Source organism: Ambystoma mexicanum, chromosome 4q (assembly GCF_040938575.1).
Source record: "Ambystoma mexicanum isolate Mex_15411 chromosome 4q, UKY_AmexF1_1, whole genome shotgun sequence".
Lineage (NCBI taxonomy): Eukaryota > Metazoa > Chordata > Amphibia > Caudata > Ambystomatidae > Ambystoma > Ambystoma mexicanum.
In genome coordinates, this window is record NC_090928.1 from 297,084,282 (window position 1) to 297,096,484 (window position 12,203).

Sequence of the window (12,203 nt, forward strand, 5' to 3'; positions counted from 1 at the left end):
GGATCACTGCAGGTGTAAAATTACTTTGTTTTCCCTTCACTCTCCCCCATTCCTGTGGGATTCCCCTGATAATGCACGAAAATCAAAATCCTCACAGGCACTCACCAAGTGCCCCTGTCCTCTTTCCATGGTCCCCCCGCACCCATCAATTGCTTTCTTCCTTCCTCTCTCTCCTGGCCATTACCCCTATTACTGTTTGGTTTGTGTGATGCATTTTCTTCTCCAACGTGGACTTGATTGAAATGCGAGTGCTAAATTTCAGGGATTTTGTTGTATTAAATCTGATCACCATAACCCTCTCATCGAATGGTTTTTCACTGAATTTCAAGAGTTTTGCTATATGTTAATTTCATCAGGGCCCACTAGCCATGGCTTCCTGCCGTAGCCACTGTACATGTTGTGCCAATAGTTTTCTTTTGGGCCCACCAGCCATGGCCTTCAGCCATGGCTACTGGCTACGGCCAAACAAGTTGCATAGTTTATTGAGGTCTCACCAGCGATGCCCTTCAGCTGTTTCCTCTGTACGTATTGCAGCAATATCTTTCTTTTGGGCCCACTAGCCATGTCACACCTTTAATTCATTACCAAATACCCATTGGCCCCTGCCCAGTAGATGTAGGAACTGCAGATGTTAAACCTTTTTTCAAACTCCTTATTCCTGCGATACTTTCACATTAATCATTTCCAATAACAGAAATTCCTGCCGTAGAGTGGCGTTTCGTCGGTTCCCACGATAACGGGAACAGCTGTTCAGAATTTAAAAGTCTTCCATGTCCTCACCAGCACTTAACATTGTCCCCCTTCTTTTTGCAGGTCCACTCAATTGCTTTTCCCTCCCTAACCCTCTCCCATTATCCCTATCCCTCATTGCTTTGTGTGACGCACATTGTTTTCAGTGGCTTTGCCACTGTAATCCCGTGAGATTCACGTGGTCTTTTCCTGATAAAGCAAATGTTTTCTACCCATAACTAGCTCCCAACCCCCCCCCAAATCTCCAACTTCACATTGTGTCTTCTTTCCCTCTCTCGACCTCTAGCCTGATGCGATTGCTATTGCTATCAGTGTTAGTATTTACATAGCGCATACGACCAGGCCATCTAATCACTATCGTTCAAAACAATCAGTGTTCCCCTTGGAGTGACTACATAAACAGAAGAGTTTTGAGTCTCTTCCTGATGTCGAGAATGTTATTAGACTCTGTAAAATCGTGGAGGAGTTCATTCCAAGGTTTAATGGCATCCTTTTTCCTCCTCCAAATAGCGTTTTGAGTTCTTTCATTTGAGGCTTCTCCTGGCAATATCGTGGGAATCACTTGCTTCGAGCAACAACAAAAATGGCGCTTTTCATTTTATATATAAAGCTTTTAAGGAACAGGGGGGCACCCCATGTCTCATTAGAATATTAAAAAAAATGAAAGGATGGATTTACCCCAAACCAGCCAAGAAAATGTTTTGTGCCCAAATGGTGTCTTATTTAGTCCAAATCTGCCCAGCGGTTTTCACGCTACACCTGTTCAATAACTGCATTTTTTCTCTATAGGAAAATAAATGGAAGTAGGTTGAAAACTGTGTTTTTATGTTTTCGTAATCACTTTTCATTTGTTAACAAATTGTTCCCAAGACTTCAAGTTTGGGGGTGCAGGGCTTGACAAATCTTTTGTTTTCAAAATGTCATACAGATCCATCCAGCAAGTCAAAAGTTATTAGTCTCTCTGATGCACCAAGTCTGGTATAAAGGTTTTAAGGAGCATGGGCACCCCGTTCTCTGTTGAATATTTTATAAGTACAGTCATGAAATTAAGTCCACTCTTTGTGCTCAGTTTGTTTCTTATTTTGTCCAAATCTGCCAAGACGGCTGTTCGTAAAAAAAAAGTGCACTTTTTCTCTATGGGAAAATAAATGGGAGTAGGTGGAAAACTGCGTTTTTACATTTTTGATACATTTTTCATTTTTTAACAAATTATTCCCAATATCCAATATTCCTAATTTGGGGGAAGGGCATGACATCCTTTTTGTTTGTTGCATTTTATCCAAATCCATCCAGCAAGTCAAAAGTTATTAACCTCACTCAACCTCTCTGCTGCAACGCACCAAGGCCGATAAAAAGGTTTTAATGAGCAAGCGGCACCAACATCTCTGTTGAATATTTTAAAAAGTACTGGGTGGATTTACACCCAAACCAGTCAAGGAAATTACATCAAGGAATTGTGCTCAATTTGTTTCTTATCTGGTACAAAATAGCCCAGTTGTTTTCGCACTGCGGCTGTTCATAAACTGCACTTTATATCTATGGAAAATAAATGGGCGGAAAACGGTGGTGTTTTGTGTTCTTTATAACTTTTTCAATTTATAACGTATTATTCCCAAAGTCTGCAGTTCGATGGGGTGAGGGGGCCTTGGCAATCATTTTATTTTTTAAAGTTTCATCCATATCCATCCAGCAGGTCAAAAGTTATTAGCAATAGGATGTTGGGCATAAATGGCTGCTTTTTCATTTCTGAAAAACATCTATGCCTCTCTGATTCAAAGCACCATGACAGATGCAGCTATTTTTTGGGAGTGTGGGCACCTCCTCCCCGTGAAATATTTTTCAAATTCCTGGATGGATGTACCCCAAACCTGTCCCAGAAATTGAGTCAATGCTTCGTGCCCAAGTTGTTTCTTATTTGGTCCAATTCCGTCCAACACTGTTTGTGCTTTGGTGCACAAAACATTTGACTTTTTTTAATGGTAAAATGAATGGGAGTAGGCCGAAAACAGTGTTGATTTCCATTCTTAATAACTTTGTTGTTTTCCTTTCTTAATAACTTTGAAATTTTTTAATGAGTCTTTTCCAAAATATCCAGTCGGTGGGGGCTGGGGAGGGGGAATACGGCGGGACAAACGGTTTGTTTGGAACATATCAACTAAATCTGTCATGAAAGTCAAAAGTTATTAGTGATAGAATATTCAGATCTCCTATGGATCTAGGCAATCATCTTAACTATAGTGCGGCTACCACAGCACTATAATCTCTATATTTATTTTAGTGTGGCTGTCGCCGCACTATAGTTAAGGTGATTGCCTAGATCAATAGGAACCCTGAACATTTAATTGCTAATAACTTTTGACTTGCATGATGAGTTTGGCTATTTTGCAAACAGAAAGGTTGTCACGTCCCTCCCCACCCCATACTGGACATTTTGGGAAAGATTTGTTACAAAATTATCAAGAAATAAATAAAACACTGTTTTTGGCGTACTCCTATTCATTTCCCCATAAAGGAAAAAGACCACGTTTCGGGGAAGCGCACAGCAAAAAACACTGGACGAAATTGGACCATGTACCAAACAATTTGGGCATTGATCATTGACTCGATTTCTCTGGAGGAGCCTGGGGCTGTTTTGTTACAATATTTGACGGGGTGCTCCTCTCTCAAAATGATAGCTATATATGTGTCCCACAATGCATCAGCAAGACTTTTCAGAAATGCTTTTTGCTCAATGCGAGAGATAACCAGGGTATAACGGATATAACCGGGGTTAGCCTCAAACTAAAAGTGGAATAAAATGCCATCCGGAATAGGAAAAAGGATTAAATGGCATTAGGCTAGAGGTGGGGAGGGAGAAAGAGGACATCACGAAACATTGGGGAGTTGTACAGTGGTGAGACTGGGCACCATGTTCAGAGCTCAAAAGATTTTGCATAACCTGGGTTATACTGGGATAACCTGGGTTATAGTAAAAAAAGGGATCAGGAATAAAAGTTTGTTGAATGAAAATAACCACAGGTATTTGCAGGTGTTTATAGGGTTATTTGTAGCACATTGCAAATATAACTGCGGTTATGGGAAAACATTTATTTTTTAAAAATAGAGAGTTTAATAATGTGTTAATTCTAAAAAAGTAGATATTTTGCAGCTACATTGAGGTGGTGGATAATGGTTTTGGCCAAAGGATATGAGTACTGTTTTACTTTAAGGAACTGAATGGTGCAAAATGGAAAGTGGACATGGCCAAAGGCCATGGCTAGTGTGTCCCAACAAAACCTATTGGAGCAACATGTCAAGGGGTGCAGTAGACTGTGGCCTCTGACCATGGCTAGTGTGCCCAAAAAAACCTATTGGTGTGGCTACGGCTGAAGGCCATGGCTAGTGTGACGAGAAGAAAGCTATTTCAGTAACATGTAAAGAGGCCATGGCTGAAGGCCGGGGCCAGTGGTCATGGGTGAAGGTCATGACTTGTAAGAAGGAAAGGTGTTTTAAAATGTAAAGTGGACACGACCAAAGGCCGTGCTCACTGGCCACTGGTGAAGGCCCTGGCTACTGGGCCAGTAAGACATGAGTTGTGGACACGGCTGAACATGTACAGTGGACAGGGCTGAAGCCCATGACCACTGACCATGGCCAAAGGCCATGGCTAGTGGTCCGTAAAAAAACTATGGCTTAACAAAACTCTTGAAATTCACTGCAAAAAACCTTAGTTAAGGTGCAGTTAAGTTGTGCAGATTTAACGCAACAAAACCCTTGAAATTTAGCACATGTGGTCAGTCATGACCAGCTTAACGTGGTGCGTTCCTGTTGCAAAGCCCATGAGCACATACATATTATAAGAGAAGGGATTCATAATGACATACAAAATGGCATTATTGGGGACACAGCATTATGGGGGACATGAACTTGACGAGATAAGCTGGTCTTGACTTCCCAAATCTGCCGATTTTTAAGGGTTTTGTTGTGTTAAATCTGCGCAACTTAACTGCACTTTAAATAAGGTTTTTTTCGGTGAAAATAAATATATAGTGGGTTGGATACTTACTCCATTTTCTGCATAACATAACAAGAGGCTGTCTGGTAGTCAGTCAATATGTTAACCTTGCAACCTGGAGATTTGTGTTCTGCTCTTGTTGTGACCGCTTGACCGTTATTGTGTGATACTGGGAAAGTCTATTTACCTCCCTCCATTTCTAATTTTAAATATGTGTATTTCACACTCTGGTTTCAGTAACTGTTCAAAAGGACCGCACATACCATAATATTACATGTATCACGCTGCATGTTCAAAACTCTCTTCTGCAGTGAATGTTGCCTGTAAAGTGCTCCAGTACTCAGTGTTCCTTAGTGCAAGGTCCATGCTATGCATAGCACCTTAAAAAAAACAAATTCTTTGACTCAGGTGCACGTTCTTCATTTTCGTTAGCAGCACGTTTCCTTTAAAACCATTTAGGAATTTGTACAGCGCTGTATGGTACAGATCGGCAGCCTCAGACCGGTGAAAGGGGGGGAGGAATACACAGGAGGCAAGGGTTTGCCATAATGTTGTGAAAGATGCCCCAGTGATCACAGGTGGGGAGAGGGCAAGGTTCTGAGCCAACAGCTAGCTCTAGATCAAAGGGCAGATGTAGGCCTTACAGACAGTCCTCCAGGCAAGAGCGTCAGATCGGCAAGGAGTAAAGTTATTCAGGTCGACTGACACAATCACGGACCTGTGGCAGAGAAGTGAAATGGGCACGACCAAGCACTTTGAGGGCCCCCCAGTGTACCTCTGTCTGGGTCAAACCACGGACACTACAGGTTGAACATTTCAAAATTGAGGGGACCTGGGAGTTACTTAGCTCCTAGGTATAGCCTAGAAGAGCCTGGTTAGTTTGACACCACAGGCACCAGGATCTACTCTTGGCTCCCAAAGCCAACGGGTGCCCAAACAAATATACCTATGTGCCTGCGAATTTGTGTAGAAGGTGCACCAGGTAATAACAACTAGAAGACATTTCAAGCACATTGGCTCATATGTCGGGCACACTGTTATAGTTTGTATCTCATATGGAATTTGGATTTGTGACACCTTTGTAATAGCTCTTTGTTTTGCAGCGGGGTCGAAGTAAGTGTGGAGGCATCACAGCAAAAGAGGTGGCAGAGACAACAATGTGGCAGTTAAGAGACAGCAACAATGATTGATGCAGTAACCGAAACTGATGTAGCGGCAGAATTAAAGTTGTAGCAGGAAAGACAGGAAACTACTAAGTGAGAGTAGCAGCAAGCCAGAAGAACAGGCAGAAAGGAAATGGCAATCCAAAGAGGGCGGGAAAGTGGAGAAATAAAAAAGCAACATGGCAGTCAGGAATAAAACAAAAGACATAAAAAATCTAGAAATAGAAAGAGGGGGTTACGGTGTGCACATAGTATAGAATTAGGTTGGAAAAAGCAAGCACCACCATCTTTCAGGCTTCAGGCTCTCCAGAATTGCTTTTCTGACTTGTGGCTCTCAATGATAACTGATTAAACACAGCTATAATTTTTCCACTTTTGCATTTTGTTTAACCTAATTGTACGCACATTTTGCGCTTTCTAAGTCCTCCATTTAACACACCCAATCCTGAACTTTTTCATGAGATTTTAATAGCTCCTGGGTCATGGTGTATAACTCCTGGTTAAGAGGAAATTCTCGACACCCAGGAGCTACTTCCAGCTCCTGCGCCATGTACTCCAATTTCGACACCTGCACTGTTACATTGTTTCACAGACCACTCCAAGTTTCAGGTTCAAGGGTTTTTATTGATGGTCTTGTGGGCCTCTCTCTCTCTCTCTCTCTCTCTCTCTCTCTCTCTCTCTCTCTCTCTCTCTCTCTCTCTGCCTCTCTCTCTGCCTCTCTCTCTCTCTCTCTCTCTCTCTCTCTCTCTCTCTCTCTCCTCTCACTCTCTTTGTCTTTCTCTCTCTCGTCTCAAATTACACTGCCACCCTAACCTAGGCGCCCCTGACCCCAGGTTAGTGCTACTGAATATTGACCCCCTACTTTCTAAAGGCTGAAAGCTACAATGGGTGGTACCATAAATGCCATCTGAGTGGGCTCCCTCAGGGAGACCCTAAATGACCCTACTCCATCCAATTAGTACTTTTCTACCGGGATGTGGATTGTGCCGTAGAAATACTCAGAATGATTCAGATGCTGCCTACTATGGCCACTCTGTCTCTCCCTTTCCTTAATTTTCCCCCTCATTATGTTTTCTTTCCCTTTGATGTGTTCACTCTTCACTCTCCTCAGCCCTGCCTACACCCTTTGATGTAACCTTTCACTCCTTGGCACTACTACTCCTTCCACCGCGCCAATCTTCCCTCCAAGCCACTACTTCTCCCTCCATTCCACTACTACTCCTTCCAAAATGCAACTACTCCTTCCAGCCCACTACTTTACTCAACCACACACCCTTCACACAGTACCAATCACTTCACAGTCACTCCTTACACCAACTATACGCTCCACACTTTCCACACAAATGTACACACACTCAAACAGCAACACCACTTCCACTCACTAGCCAACACCACACCTTTTCTAGAAAATTCCTCCACACTCGACTGCTCCTTTCGCCTTCCTGCTGGTATATGGTCTTCCACTTCTACCTCCTATAACCTCGCTCCTTCCTGTTCCCTGCTTCTATTTCACCTTCCTTGTTGGGATTGGTCCGCTTTCCATAGTGTGATGAATTGCAGGAATTTGTTCCTTCTCCCCAGGGGGGAGCCTCCCCTTGTGAGGCTAGGGAGGTGAGCCCACTCTGCAACCCTCCAAGCAGGATCTCATCGGGAGAGACTCCATCAATGGGGACAAGGACTCCCGTTCCTGTGGGGAACTCCCTAAAGAACAGCACAACATTACCTCTTTAGGTATTCCCTACAAAGACTTATTTGAAGAAAGAACACGTATGTGTTATTGTCTGAGTATCCTTTTAAATGGAAAACTCAATTTAACTGAGACAAGGAGGATGAGGAATGAGAAGAGACGCTGCAGCAGGCAGGGAGAGAGAGAGAGACACAGAGTTACGGCAGGGTAGGCCCACGGCTCCATGATTCCTGAGAGGGGAGGGGACCGAGAATTCAGAAAAAACAGCTAGCTGCAAAACTGCTCGCAAACCAAAACCCAAGAGCTCGATGCGCAGTGTCCTGTAAATTGGAGGGAGGGAGGAACGAAGAGTGGTGGCATGACCACGAAGATCACGTGGTGGACTGGCGATCCTAGAAACTATTCTGAAACCACTATGCGGTTGTAACTGCGAAATGTCCCGTTATCTGAAACACCTGACGAGCATCCTAAAGGAAGATACAGAGCACAAAGCATTGACAGCACAAAGGAAGGCAGACAGGTGGAGAAGACCAATCCCGAATGGAGAGACATCCCAGTATCCTTATCCCTGAGAGTATCATGCAACGGGGAAAATGGAAGACCCGGGAGGGAGACATAGAATCGTTATGGGACTACTCATACCCGTTCCAGTCAAGATAACAAGATTATAATATTGAAAGCAAGAGAAGTGAATGAGAATAATTATGGGACTACTCACTCGTCCCAGTCAAGATAATAAGATTATAACTCTGAAAGCAAGTGAAGTGGATGAGCATCGTTATAGGAATACTCATACTTTCCTATTCCAATCCAACAAAGCATAATCAAGAAAGAAAGCAAAGATGTAAGAGAAAAGCCTGAAGAGAAGGACACACTGTTATATATGTCTGAAGACAGATTCAGTAGAATGAACCAAGGTTGTGAATTACACAGAAGGGAACAGAGTCTCAAGAGAGAGAATCATAAAGGTTGGATCAGGTTACCCTGGGAAAAGGGAAGAATAACTCTCTAATAAAAGTTCAGAAAAAAGGAACAAACCTTTGGAAACCATTAACAAGGGCGAAGAAATCAATTTAAGGTCAAAGGGACCTCCTTTTGAGAAGAATCAGAAAGATAATAAAGTGTTCAAAGAACTCTACAAACTGATCAAAGAAGTATTAAGAGACTATTTGAAAATCAGCCATTAAAAAGAAGGAAAACCCAGGAGAAGGGAGTCATTCTCATTCCTTTAGTTGTTAAGATAGTGGTAGGATTAGTTTGGTGTATTTTGTACAGTGGACAGATCCTTTTAAGACATTCACTAATGACTGACGAGCCCATAGCTACTTTTGTTTGGTAGGGAATACCCCATAGATGTAGGTAGAGATAGGCATTATAGTTTCCTTTAATAAATACACACTTAAAATGTCTTCTAAGAGTCTGCGTCCTTTTTCTGACCTGCCACACTAGCCAATCTGGCCCTGTCTTTACCTCCCGGGGAGTTACTGTTTCGTGTGAATTCAGTAATAGCGGACTGAGACCCGCCCACTTTCATCATGCTGACCTGATACAGAATCTCCCTGGCAGCCAGGGAAGTCCATTACCTCTGTTTGTGTTAGTTGTCCATGGTTGTGTTGCCCCGACGATACGTTCCAAGTTACTATGGAGGTTTTATTTTTCCACAAGTCTCTGGTGGGCTAAGGAAGCTTATGGCGGCTATGTCTGAACGCCACTCTTCCCCAGCTTCACTGCACAGCTATTTCCAGTCCTTTGTATAATCACTGTGTGTCTCTCTCCTCTTCCGTTCCAGCTAACGATACATGCCAGTAACTGTGGACGTGCTGCCCAGTGGTCTGCTTGAGGCTTTTCTGTCATTTCTTTGGGGTCTGAGGCCTGACCTCTCTTCGCTCTGCACCGTACTGGATTCTTGTGTTGATTCTCTTGGAAAATCTGAGAAAGATGACAAGTATTTTACCACGGTGATATGCTTAATAGAAACATGCTGGCACAGGGTGGGGGGAGGAATTGGGGCCCACCTAGCCGCCACAGCCCACCTCAGGGCCAGGACTGGCTCTGCATTTCTCCCTGGTTGTCCATCCACCCCCAGCTGAGAGGGTTCCTGTCCTCTATTGAAAAGGCTAGGTTACTGGCCTCGTCACAACTGGGAGTGCCTTTAGCATCTGAGAGGCGCTACCCCCAGCAATGCTCAAAGAACAGAATCCCACTGGAGACAAGACAACCAGTAAAGCACGGCCACGCTAAAAGACTGAGTGACATGGGGGTAGGAGAGGGGACCCAAAAAGAGAGACTATTTTGTGAAAGTGTTTTTTTTTCTGTCATTCATACAGCAAAGGTACAGACTTGTAAAACAACTCCAATTGGCGAAATGACTCCCTAGCAAAGCTGGTCACATGAAGAGATGCCAATGCAGCCCCCAGGACTCTTGTCACTAGGTGAAAACCCTGAAAACACTTAATGCTTGCACTCAGCATCCCCAAGGAAGGTGGCCTGGGAGTGATTTTCCTTCTCGTTGAAGGCATCCAGTCTAGAGCCTTGGTGAGGGGAAGACGAGTGGAGGATAGGCTTCTCCAAACCATGGCTAGCTTACTCGCTTACTTATGTTCCATAGAGGAAGGTCCTTATCTCACTCAAACATCTTTCTTGTGAAACCCTAATACAGACCTTGTTTCTAATTAATATTAATTTGCCTGGTCATCATGTCTTTGTGGCAGTTTGATAACTGAATGTCAGTTATCAGGATGGCAGGCAGCTGGTATACCAAAAAGGCAATATAACAAAGCCCCCTGGCGCTCTGCTGTGATAACCGTTGCTCTGCACCCAGACCCTTGATTATCCAGCCTCAAAACGTTCATATCTGGATTGTACTGTTACTGGCAATGGTAGGTACCTATGGTCAGGTGAATGCCAGCGATATGTTAGCTTCACTTGAGTTGTGCCTTCCTGTGAGAGGGTTTGGGGGCAATTGTGCTTGTTATTTTGAAGTGTTCACAATTGTATTTGCTGCTCAATTTGCCACAATGCCTACCAGTGGTGATCAGTTTTGGGTCAATTTCGATTTTTTAAAAGTGTTTTCAACTTGAATTAATTTCACAATCTCGAAGTGTTGGGGATTTCTGCTGATGTTGTGGGGGGTGTACTTACGTTCTAAGAGCCTGTCTTTTTGGCACGGAAGCCTGCCCTGATGATGTGGTGACCTGCCTTGAAATTGTTGCGCTTCAAACATGTGTTGTATGTAGCTGTCGAACTTTGTGTCACACTAATGTGATGGTCGGGCATATTATGCGAGGGCCTGTCCGTTTCTCTGCCCCATTTATGACCTCCAACTGCCATCAACTAGCCCACTTTATGCCCCACCAATGCCCTTTTCCCCCTCTTACTTCAGTGTTAAAAACTCCCATCAGGCTTTTTAGGTATCCCTAGAAATAACCTAATACAAAAAAAGAGGAAAACATTACAGAATTTTTGTAACCGATTTTTTTCTCGAAATGTTGGTACTTTTTTATTAAAATATATCTGTGGGGTAGGGTAAGGGCATTAGTTAAGGTAAGGTGAGTGGTGGGTGTGGGGGTCTGCCCCCGCATTATGAACAAAAAAAGTGCAAAACGTGCAAAAGTTATTTTTGTTTTTAGGTAAAAGAAAATCGGTAATTTCTCCATTCGTTTTTTTGTCTTCGTTTTTTTTCATGGACATCCGGCTTTTTAGGCTGCCGTTTACCGCTTTATCATAGCAGTGAGCACCTTTCTGTGGTGTACACCTTTCCTATCCACACCCACTTAACTGTGTACAACCCCACACCAGCTCTGTCTCTCTTGTGTCCATCATTCTACTCCTATCTCGCAAAAAATTGAAATGCCAATGCTTGAGGTTTGATGAACTAAGCAATACACCAGCGCCATATGAGTTCAGGCATCATCAAACGTTAGGCCAGTCCTTTGACCTGCGGATGTGTGTGGTTGCATTGGGTAACATGTTTGTGTTGTCTAAGGGCTCCTTTTTGGGCATTGTATGCGAGTTAAGCCAAGCTCCCACACTCTTGTATGCTGGGTGTGGCTGGTCTAATATTAAAAACACTGTTAGCTAGCATCTGCCTCCTATTGGATTCACTGGATTCTATATCTGGGACAAATGAGACTGAGAGAGAAAAATGGGAGCTGTCTGCAAAGTTGAGTGTGTCATGGAGCATAGAGGAGCATAGGGGAAGCCCCAGTAGTGGGGTTGTGGGTTTGATGTAGCAAAAGAAGAGCAAGGGAACTCATGTCTTCAGTTTCCTTCCTTGCTGCTCTGACACGACCATTGACTATGCAATAAAATGTATCTGTCAGCCTCATGCCCACTAATCAGCTTCTACATTCCCCTGCACTGGCACCCTGCTGAGCATCTACATTACTAACACTCAGTATCTACCTGGCACTGCCCTGATCTAGAAGTATTGTAAGTATCCACTCACACTCCACACCTTCTCACTCTCTTTGACCTTCACACCACACCCTGACCAAGATACCAACAACTCACCATCATTATACTCGCGCAGGCTGTGTTGAGGCCTCTGGAGGCAATACAACATAAACATCATTTGTCTGGCCCATACCATACAGGATGCACTCCTGTT

General features: G+C 43.5%; 2 protein-coding genes across 3 annotated transcripts in view; one reads left to right on the plus strand and one right to left on the minus strand.

The window, feature by feature from the left end:
- NT5DC1 (5'-nucleotidase domain containing 1) overlaps window positions 1–12,203 on the plus strand; it is a 1,710,051-nt gene that overhangs the window by 422,430 nt on the left and 1,275,418 nt on the right. The gene's annotated exons all lie outside the window — the stretch shown is intronic.
- Window positions 1–12,203, minus strand: part of COL10A1 (collagen type X alpha 1 chain) — a 304,883-nt gene that overhangs the window by 178,463 nt on the left and 114,217 nt on the right. Inside the window, exon 2 of one of the 2 annotated variants that reach the window (XM_069607865.1) lies at window positions 9,178–9,523. The exons of the other annotated variant lie outside the window; for it this stretch is intronic. The gene's annotated coding sequence lies outside the window, so the exon portion shown is untranslated. The remainder of the gene's footprint in view (window positions 1–9,177; window positions 9,524–12,203) is intronic. 2 annotated transcript variants of the gene reach the window in all.